Source organism: Bubalus bubalis, chromosome 22 (genome assembly GCF_019923935.1).
Source record: "Bubalus bubalis isolate 160015118507 breed Murrah chromosome 22, NDDB_SH_1, whole genome shotgun sequence".
NCBI classification, from domain to species: Eukaryota; Metazoa; Chordata; class Mammalia; order Artiodactyla; family Bovidae; genus Bubalus; species Bubalus bubalis.
This window is the reverse complement of record NC_059178.1, coordinates 60709122-60719041: the sequence shown is the minus strand read 5'-3', so window position 1 is coordinate 60719041 and position 9920 is coordinate 60709122. Positions and strand designations below refer to the sequence as shown.

Sequence of the window (9920 nt, the reverse complement as noted above, 5' to 3'; positions counted from 1 at the left end):
AAGAGAACGGGAAACAATGGGCTAAACCGCTGAAGCTTGGGGGCTTATTTTTAACTTGCTCTGGACGTGGGTGCAGGTGTGATAAAACCCCAAACTCTGGCTCAGTTCTAGCGGTCTGCGGATGGATGGCAAGGTTGGCACTGCAGGCCGCAAGGCTGGGAGGCCCATTAAACCCTGGCAGAATGTTTGGCAGAACTGTCACCTGCAATGACTTGGGAAGGCTGGCCTCCTTGCTGCGGAGCCCCTGGCTGTGTGGGGCCTTCCAGAAGAGCCAAGACATTTGTGTTTGCTGGCTGCCTCGCCATTACCGGGACTTCCCCGGTGGCTCAGGGGTAAAGAATCCGCCTGCAGTTCAGGAACAAGGGTCCCATCCCTGGGTCGGGAAGATCCCTGGAGGCGGCAATGGCAGCCCACTCCAGTACTCTTGCCTGGAGAATCCTGTGGACAGGAGCCTGGCGGGCTGCAGTCCACAGGGTGGCAGAATCGGACACGGCTGAGTGACTAACACACATGCAGGCCCGGCAGGGAGGCATTAAAGCAGGAGGCGAGCTCGGGCCCCGGTCGGTGGGTTCCAGGTAGACACAGGAGAAGAGCCCACGTGATACATCAAGGGGCTTGCAGGACTGGAAGAACTTGCTTCTGGATCTTAATGGGTAAGAGGTAAGACAGAAGGATATTTTCAGTTACGGAGGCTTCTGTTGAACAAGATGAGTTGCTCTGCCCTACAGCAGTGGAGGGCTGTCCTGCTTGGGTTTCAGGACGTCTCAAGGTGGTGGCTGGGGGGAGGGTGGGGAGGGACCCAGAAAAGCAAGAGCAGAGTGGGGCAGGGGCTGTGGAGGTAAGACCCCTGTGCTGCTTCCTGGGACCAGGAAGGCCCAAGGCCCAGACCCTCTGGAGGCACAGGACATCCAGACTGAAAGGTCTTGCAGAGTCCGAGCCTTAGGGTCCCTGTTGCACCCCGATCCACACAAGTGGGGCCCCTGCCCCCTCACAACTTCAGGAGTGGCCAGGAGGTGGATGGGTCCAGGAGGGTCCCCAGGGTGGGGGGGGGGACTGGCCACAGCCTGCCCGGAGCTCACAGGCCCCCAGGAGGACACATGGGCCCTGACTGGGCTTCATATCCCTGAGCGCCTGGAACTGGAGCTGGACATGGTGGCTTGGGTGTTGAAGTCAGGGTTCAGTCCCCAGGTGGGAGCCAGGGAGGGGTGCCTGCGCCACCTCCCCCCCACCCCCGCCCCAGGAGTTGCAGGCGCATCCACCACCCGCTTTGCTGCAGGACTGACTCTGGGTCGAGAGCCTCTGAGGACTTTTTGGTGGAGATATGTGACTCTTGAATGTTCCGGGATAGGATTTTTGTAAACTCTGAGGTGATAAAAATTGGAATAGGGCCAATTATGTACAATTTCATTATCAACCGTTCTATTAAAACAGTGAAAACAGGCCAAATTCTTTCATGCAAACTAGTCTAATGTTATAATTAAAACCCAAACCCAAACCAAACCAAAGAATAAATTGGAGATTGAGAGGCTGAGCTTATAATTTACAGATAAGATTTGCCAGGTGAATGAGACCTTTGTGAGCAGGAGATGACATGGATCACAGAAAAGCTCACTAGTTTGTTAAGTATCCTGAGAAGAAATGATAACATTGGGGGTTTCAATAAAGTATGCGTTGTATATATACAAGTGTTTTCACATTAACTCAAAGCAATGACTTTTATTTATTAAACTTTTTATCGGGTACTGGAGTGTAGCCTGCTAACAATGCTGTGATAGCCTCAGGTGGACAACACAGGGACTCGCCACACATGTACAGGTATCCATTCTCCCCCACGGAGAAGGCGATGGCACCCACTCCAGTCCTCTTGCCTGGAAAATCCATGGACAGAGGAGCCTGGTGGGCTGCAGTCCATGGGGTCACTAAGAGTCGGACACGATTGAGCGACTTCACTTTCACTTTTCTCTTTCATGTATTGGAGAAGAAAATGGCAACCCACTCCAGTGTTCTTGCCTGGAGAATCCCAGGGACGGCGGAGCCTGATGGGCTGCGGTCTATGGGGTCGCACAGAGTCGGACACGACTGAAGCGACTTAGCAGTAGCATTAGCATTCTCCCCCAAGCTCCCCTCCATCCAGGCTGCCACATAACGTTCAGCAGAGTTCCCTGTCGGTCCTTGCTGTTATCCATTTTAAATATAGCAGTGTGTACATGTTGATCCAAGCCTCTTAACTATCCCATCCCCCTGGTAACCGTAAGTTTGTTCTCCAAGTCTGTGAGTCTGTTTCTGTTTTGTAAATAAGTTTATTGGTAAGATTTCTTTTTAGATTCCACATATAAGGGATGCCACACTATATTTCCCCTTCTCTAACTTGCTTCAATCAGTATGAAAATCTCTAGAGTCCATTTATGTTGCTGTAAGGGACATTATTTCATTCTTTTTAATGGTTGAGTAATAGGCCATGGTACATATAAGGTACCCATTATATTAAATGGTTTTTGTCATAAATATAAATCCTTAGAAGCACTTGTCGGAACACCCTTAAACCTGAACCGAGGGGTCGTTCATTACACTTCACTGCTTTGTTCAAGTTGCTGAATGCAAATGTCTCCATCCTCACCCTCAGGAGAACCGTCTTGAATGTGTGGTTATTTTGTGACCAGTGACAAGCAGGATGGAAGCTTGGGGATCTTGACTTGCTGTTCTCAGTGCTCGGGGGGTTTGTAAGACGGATGCTCGTTGCATGTTCAGGTCTTGGGCCAGTCAGGATACTGAAGGCTCCCCAACCCCGTCTTGATGGACAGATCCATCTCCACACCCCCAAGTCTCTCCTGGTGCCCCCAGGCCGTGGATGAGACGGTTGGTTCTTCCCGGCCAGGAGGCGGAAGAGAGGTGGCGCACATCCTCCGGCTCTGCGGCCTTTGCCCCCCCATCACTCTCCGGACAGTTCTCTGCGCCTCTGCCCAGTAAACCTTCACACTCACACATCTCATTTCTGCTTGGTGGTGGTGTGTGTGTGTGCATGTGTGGGTGCACATGTGTATGCACGTGCGCGCCTGTTTATTTAAAAATGTCTTCGTGAGAAAAAAGTTCCTGACAACTTTCTGATCCAACACTTAGTCTGAGAGACTAAGTGTTGTTACAGTCAGTGACTCCAGAGCCAAAGACAGTGGCCTGTTTCTTGTTACCATGCACTGGCCTGATGCCGGCTGCAGGGGCGTTTGGGAAACCCGTGGGCCCCCCATCCGACAGCCATGCTGTCTGAGTAGGGACAGGACAGTCTAGAGCTCCCTGGGACACAGGGTGCCTCCGGTGGAGACGTTGTGACCATGCTGCTGGCTTCCACGTCCACAGTGGACTTCCCATCTCACCAACCTTCTCCATGAGGCTGGGGAACTGAGTGGGGCGGGGAGGCAGAGCACCCCAGAAACAACTTCTGGCTGAATGTGCATCTTGTCCCAAAGACTCCGACTAACCGAAGAGAAATCACTACATTTTTTGGTTGACTTGTTGGAAAATGAGGACTGAGGGCTGCATTAAATCAAAGATTAAATTATGAGGTTTATCTACATGTGAGAATACATGAAACTTTGGTTCTGGCCAGAGGTAATTAGTGCTGGAAGGTGTCCTTTGTCTGCTAAACATAGTAACCAGGCTTCGAGGAGTTGCTGGGAAGCACATCAATCCCCGAGATCCCACAGGCAACTCCGGGGACCACCCCACCCCAGGTCTCCTGCCTGTCACTCATCAGGTGAGCGAGTGCCAGTCACATCCTGCTGAGCAACATACTGCAGTGTGAGCTCCTCACAGCGCCTGCCCTGAGGGTGGGGATACGAGAAGGTGAGTGGAGGCCCCCATCTCGAGCAGCCCTTCTGGACCAAGGTCCTTGCTCTGCCTGGGCCAGGTCCCCCAGCTTTATACTCGTTCTAACATCAGCCTCCTCCACAAAGATGGGAGGACGACCTCTGCCACCTGAACAAGGTTTTTATAAGGTGGTGACGAGCTTTTGAGAATTGTACTTGTTCTGTGGATGCAGCGAAGGCTTGAGGGTTCTTCATTCTGACCCTGGGTCCCAGAACCACCTCCTAAGCACACTGCAGGTCATGTCAGCTAAATCTGGCCCATTGGGAACTTCAGGCCAACGGTAAGTCCTTCTCCATCGAATACCCAGAAACTGCTGAGATGTGCCCCAAATAGGGCACCCCGCATTCCTCTGAGTCTCCCCAGCTCTCTGGACACTTGTGATCATGTTAAGAACAGAGTCTCTTCTCCTAGACGTGCACTCTGCGGAGCTCAGCACCATGAGGACCACCTGCTCACCAGGTAAGCTGCTTACCTGTGCAGGCCTGCAAACACAACCTGGCCATTGCCGTGATTAACACACTCGAACATCCTCACGTTAACCCGCTGGGGCACCACTCCGTTCAATTCAAATCGCAGAGCCGTGATGGGTCTGGAGGCGTTCGCTAGGATTTTGCAGCGTGGATATACTTCATGCGTAACAAAGAAACTCCAGAAGCAATGAAAGGGGTGGAGGAATCAGAAAAAAATAAGAATTTTATGATCATTGCTAAGAATGTATGGGTGCAGCTGTGGAATTCTAGAGTGGACCTGGTTGGAACCAGCCTCCACCACGAGTGTGCACTTTCCTCCTCTGTCGTGAATCACTGCCACCGAGCAGTCCAGTGTTTACTTCTTAGCAGTGAACCTGAGCAAAGCTGTTCTCCAAGACGACGGTGCTGTTAATTGGAAATGCCCCTCGAAGCCTGTCAACATCAGTCCCAGGGAGAAGAAGAAGGGCAGGTCTGCTCCGAGCGGTCAGCGGCTCTGCGATTTGGGAGAGGGCGTCTCCGCTGACCTGGAGCTGTATTCAGAACTCACAGCGGATGGCAGGAGGGGAAAAAGCAGGTTCCTTTCAGGCCTCTCTGTTCATCGGCACACATGTAATTTAAATATTTATCCACTGGGAGAGGCTGCTGTGAGGGGCCCACCGGTGCCAAAGGAGCCAGTCCTGGGGAGCGAGTCGTGCTGGCCCCGGCCAGCTTTGTGCACCCCGATTGAATAACACACAGCACTCCTCTCAAGAAACCCCCACTATGATTTCAAAACACATCAGTTTCAATTAACTCTGAGGGGAAAAAAAAAACGTGATCACTAATTCTGGTTGTAGTTACTTATTGTGGAGCTGGCTGGCAGAGACTTAACCAAATGACAGACAACAATGGAAGACTTTTTAAAAAAAATTACACCTGGAGAGATGAAATTGCCAAATAGTGTGCTTTCTGGCTTCTAAAATAAATTATACTAGAACCTATGTGCTGGAGAAAATCTAAACACAGTAGTGAGTATGACATGGACCAAATGGTTCTCCCAGAATAAGGGGCAGTTGTTTTTGTTGCCGTGTCTTTATTTATTTTTTCAAATGCGAGGCTTATCATTGGTTTGCCACAGACGCAGTCGACAGGCGGCAAGGCCGCTCCTTAAAGGTTTGCGTGGCAGGGAGTGCTGTGGCCTGTGGGGGTCCCGGACTCAGATGAGCTGGGGGCCCAGGAGGTGGGGGCCGGGGCTGCCCTCCGGGGGGTGTGTACAGACGCTCAATGCCTGGTGCAGGATGGGTCTGAGGCTGGTCAAGGCCAGCGTTGTCTGGTCTTCAGGATCCTGTTGTCTTTGCCAGCACTCATCGTTTCTAATTTTGTCTTTTGTTTTCAAATTCCTGCAGGGTGTCAGGTAGGCGTGGCCCTGTGAGTGTCGTCAGGAAGCCATGTCCGTGTTATCTCTGTGCGTGGACGGTGCAGAGGTCCAGCGGCTCCAGGTAAGCGTCACTCATGATTTAAAGCTGCCCTCCAAGCTGTGTGGGGTCGGCATGCATCGGAGAGAAAGGGAGGAAAGGAAGATGCGGAGACATTCTTGCAGGCTGAGTTGGGCGGTCTTCCGCTTTGTTTGGAGAGGCAGAGGGACCACCTGGCTCCACCTCTGGGGGCGGGCATCCTCTTCTGTGCCGCCCCGGCCGGGGGACCCTTCGGCCGCTCCCCATGAACCCTGGCTTGGGGATGTGGCTCATGTGGAAACGGTAAAGACCCCAGTGAGCCGGGGCCCACATCTCAAGGGCGCTGGAAGGAGGCCTTGTTTGCCCCCAGCACCCCGCCTCCTGCCAGGAGCGCCAGACAGTGCCTGGTGCCATCTCGGGAGCCTAGGGCTGGCCTCAGCCTGAGAACACGGACGTGTTTCCTCCTCTTCTCCCCTTTTGCAGGCTCAGCTAGTAGGGAATCCGCCTGCAGTGTGGGAGACCTGGGCTCGATCCCTGGGTCAGGAAGATCCCCTGGAGAAGAGCATGGCAGCCCTCTCCAGTGTCCTTGCCTGGAGAATCCCATGGACAGAGGAGGCTGGCAGGCTACAGTCTATAGGGTCACAAAAGTCAGACGCGACTGAGTGACTAACACTTTCAATAGTATTTTTAAAGCTCAATTCCCTATAGATAAACAATAATTACAATCACGACTGCATAAGCCTAATAAATGCTGAATTGTCTTTCAATGTAGGAACCTTGCCTTTTACACATGGGGAGCACCATCCCCCGGATCTCATTTTTTTAGGTTGATGTTTAACATGCCCATGAGCGACCTGCGGTTTGAAAGGACTGATTAGCACAGTCGCCCATCGCCCCACCGCCTTCCTGGGGCTGACACGTTCGTGCAGCTCCATCCCGTAACTGTTAAAACTACCTGCCACCACGGCTTCCCGTTGCGGCCTTATTAGCTCAGCTCTGTTTACCCAGATGGGAGAAGGTGACTGACCAGATGTTCTGATTTTTAAAGATCTGTTGGTGCCCCAGCGATTTCCGCTGGGAGACTGAATTGTCCCAGATTATCCTGCTGGGAGCCGAGTGGGACGAACTTGCTGCAAAGTGGAGCCGTTCAGCTACCTGGGAGACGGGAGGGGTGGGTGGGAGGAAAGCCCCCAGAACGGGGCCGTGCGCAGGCTGAGGCATGAAAACGGTGGACGGTGTTTCTGATGCCATTTGCTATGAAACATAGGAGCTTCCTAGTGACGGTCCGGAGCTGAAAGCTCAGAAGCCGGAATGTCTGTGTCCCTGGGGCTGGGGCTCACACAGCCCTCCTGGGTGTGGGTGTTGGAGTGCGTGGTGTGCCCTCCCCTGGGGTCTGAGACCCAAGGAGAAGTGGGGGAGGGCCATCCCAGGCCATGAGCTGCCCGGGTGACAAGCCTGCTAGTGCAGGAGTGAGCCCCATGTCCTGTGATCTAAACCCCTTCCCTGGAGACAGAGGGTGTCCACCTCCTTAGTATAGACCCAAGGCTCAGCATGGTCCCCGGTAAAGCCAGAATCAACAGCCACATCGATCTGACAGCCCCGCTCCCCAAGCTGTCACGTTCCCTCATGACAACGAAGGCTGCTTTCTTATTTACCCAGAGACCAGTGATCATATTTTGCTTTCTAAAGAGATCTGGAAGCCACCTGCCATGGCTTTGGTGTTTTCTCTGCAACGAGGCACTCAGGCCAGGGCTGGAGCTCACGGCTCCACTCTGGTCGTGGCCGGGAGACGGCGGGGAAGCACGGGGTCCCACAGAAACGATTATTGCTTTAATCACACTGTCAGCAGCCCTCACTTCAGGCTAAGATGGCAAATCCATAGCAGCCTGCCTGCACCCCCGCCTCACAGATTCCCCTGCAAACACGACCCGCGCCTGGCAAACAAGCAGAGCGTGGGGTCAGCCTCGCTGGGGGCTGGCGGGCACGCCTGGGGCTGAAACGCGCTCGCAGTGAAGTGCTATCAATCAGCCTCGCGGGCCTGTCTGTTAGCATAACGACATTGGCAGGAGGATTACCCGGTGCTTTCTTGCCATAATCTAGAAGCATCTTTCAGACAAAACTCTGCGGGAAATCGATTGTGTGCAAGGACCGCCTGCGAGGCCGCGGGGTGTCATCAGAGGGGACGCGGTCACTGTATCCAGCGAGACCCGGGCCTCGGGTTCTGTCCACACCAGGCGCAGCGTCTGCTCTCTGGGACCGAGTGTGGGGGGAGGCCAGGGTGGGCCACCTGCTCAGGGGTGGCCGGCAGGGCCCCGAGGACTCCGTGGGGACTGGTGACCTTGCGTGGGCCCCTCCTTCTGCCCCATCCCCAGCCTGGGACCCCCCACGCAGTCTGGTTACTGCGGGGTGGATGGGGTCACTGCAGGGCGGCTGGGGTCACTGCGGGGCACCTGCCTGGTGTGGGCTGGCTCCCAGGCTCTGGTGGCTCCGTGGGGCCTTGGAGGGTCCCTGAGTTTGAGCGAGGTTTGTGAAGCAAGGGTGGCAGCGTATCACTTCTGCCCATGGGGCGTTCCCGACACAGGCACGGCTGGACATGCCCCCAGGGCCATCCTAGATGGCACAGCCGTGTGGGCAGAGTCTGGAGCCGGCGGGGCTGTGGGGCTGGACCCCTGCCTGGGACAGACATGGGGACGGGGCGAAGGGCCCACCCTGCTTTTCAGTGTATGAGGCGCCCGTGAGGGGCTGGGACCCTGGCTAGTGTACGGCCAGTCTTCACCAGAGCGAGCTGGGTGCCAGGACACAGAGCTGGGCAGGGAGCTTGATGGGAGGGGCTGAGTGTCCCCTGCAGAGCAGGCGGGGAGGCCTGCGGGCCCTGGCTCACATCCCCAGGTCACAGGTCTTTCCTCTTATCATGCTCATCTCATTCCAAGATTTTCCTTTCCTTTACCACCAGTGTAAATTATTTGTTTATATTCTGGAATGATTCTTTAGAGCCTGGCACCTGCAGGGCTGGGTGGTAGCCTCGGAGAGAGACTGGGCACCTCCCAGGTCAGGGCGGGCCCTGGTCAGGGTGCTGTCTCCATTTGGGCCTCCAGGCACGGGTGCCCGCAGTGGCCACATGACTCCCTTCCTGTCTTGACCTCAAGCATCCTTCCTGAGAGGACAGTGAGGACTGGAAATAAAATCAAGCATGTTCTCCTGGAAGCCTGGTTCTGCGTGGAGGCGAAGCCGGTGACTCTTGTGGATGGTTATGCTCGGCCCATTTGTTTAGGATGGGTTCTGACCAGCTCAGAACCCGGCACCATCAGGCTGACCCAAGCGACACTGTAGCCTTTGCCCCCGGCCCACAGGGAAAGCCACACCCACGTGGCTGTGCATAGCGGCTCCTGTCCTCCACCGGCCGTCCTGGGGACCCCTGCCTGGGGAGCTCTGCACAGAGGCCTCGGGGTGGGGGTTAAAAGGCAAAGAGGAAGAAAAGCCCTTTGGCCCCCCTCAGAGCCTCAGACGGAGCAGAGGTTGACCGCCTGCGTCCTGTGCAAACGGTCAGACTGAGCCCCCTGAGCCTGGGCCTGACTTCAGGAGGCATGTGCTCTTGTTCCACGTCTCCTGCTGGGGCCAAGCTGCTTGGCAGAGCAGGCCTGGCAAAGCCTCGGCTGACCAGGGACTCCTCGCTCTTTGAGAAACACAGAAAGCAAGAGATATGCTTGGAGATGAAATGTCCAGCCTCACCCAAGGCCAGGATGTAATGCTTCAGGAACTCTGAGCAGTGGCTGGAAGGCCGCCTCTGCCCGAGGCTGCACCCTCCCTCCCGCCCCCTCCAAGGATCCCCGTCCACCGCTGGCCTCCCCCACCACGAGGCAAGAGAAATCACCTGACTTGAAACAGCAAAAAGTAAAACAGATTTCTAAAACTGTGGATGGTGTAAGGGGCCTCTAGGACAACACAACATTGATGTTAAAGGGGTCCCGGAAGGAGAGGAGGGAAAGAAAAGAACAGAAAATCTACTTTAAGAAAAAATGACTTAAAAAAGCCCCTAAGCTGGGGGAGAAAACAAGATGCCCAAGTCCAGGAAGCACAGAGAGTCCCAAACAAAATTAACTAAAGAGCTCCACACCAAGACACGTTATGATTAAAATGGAAAAAGTTAAAGATAAAA

The 9920-nt window shown here is 54.5% G+C and overlaps 1 long non-coding RNA gene across 1 annotated transcript; it reads left to right on the top strand.

Annotated features, from left to right (window-relative positions):
- The first annotated feature begins 497 nt into the window (after positions 1–497).
- Positions 498–6310, top strand: LOC123331241. The gene is made up of 3 exons (XR_006547787.2): positions 498–660; positions 5717–5809; positions 6248–6310. It is a non-coding gene; the product is annotated as an uncharacterized LOC123331241 (long non-coding RNA).
- Positions 6311–9920: the final 3610 nt, after the last annotated feature.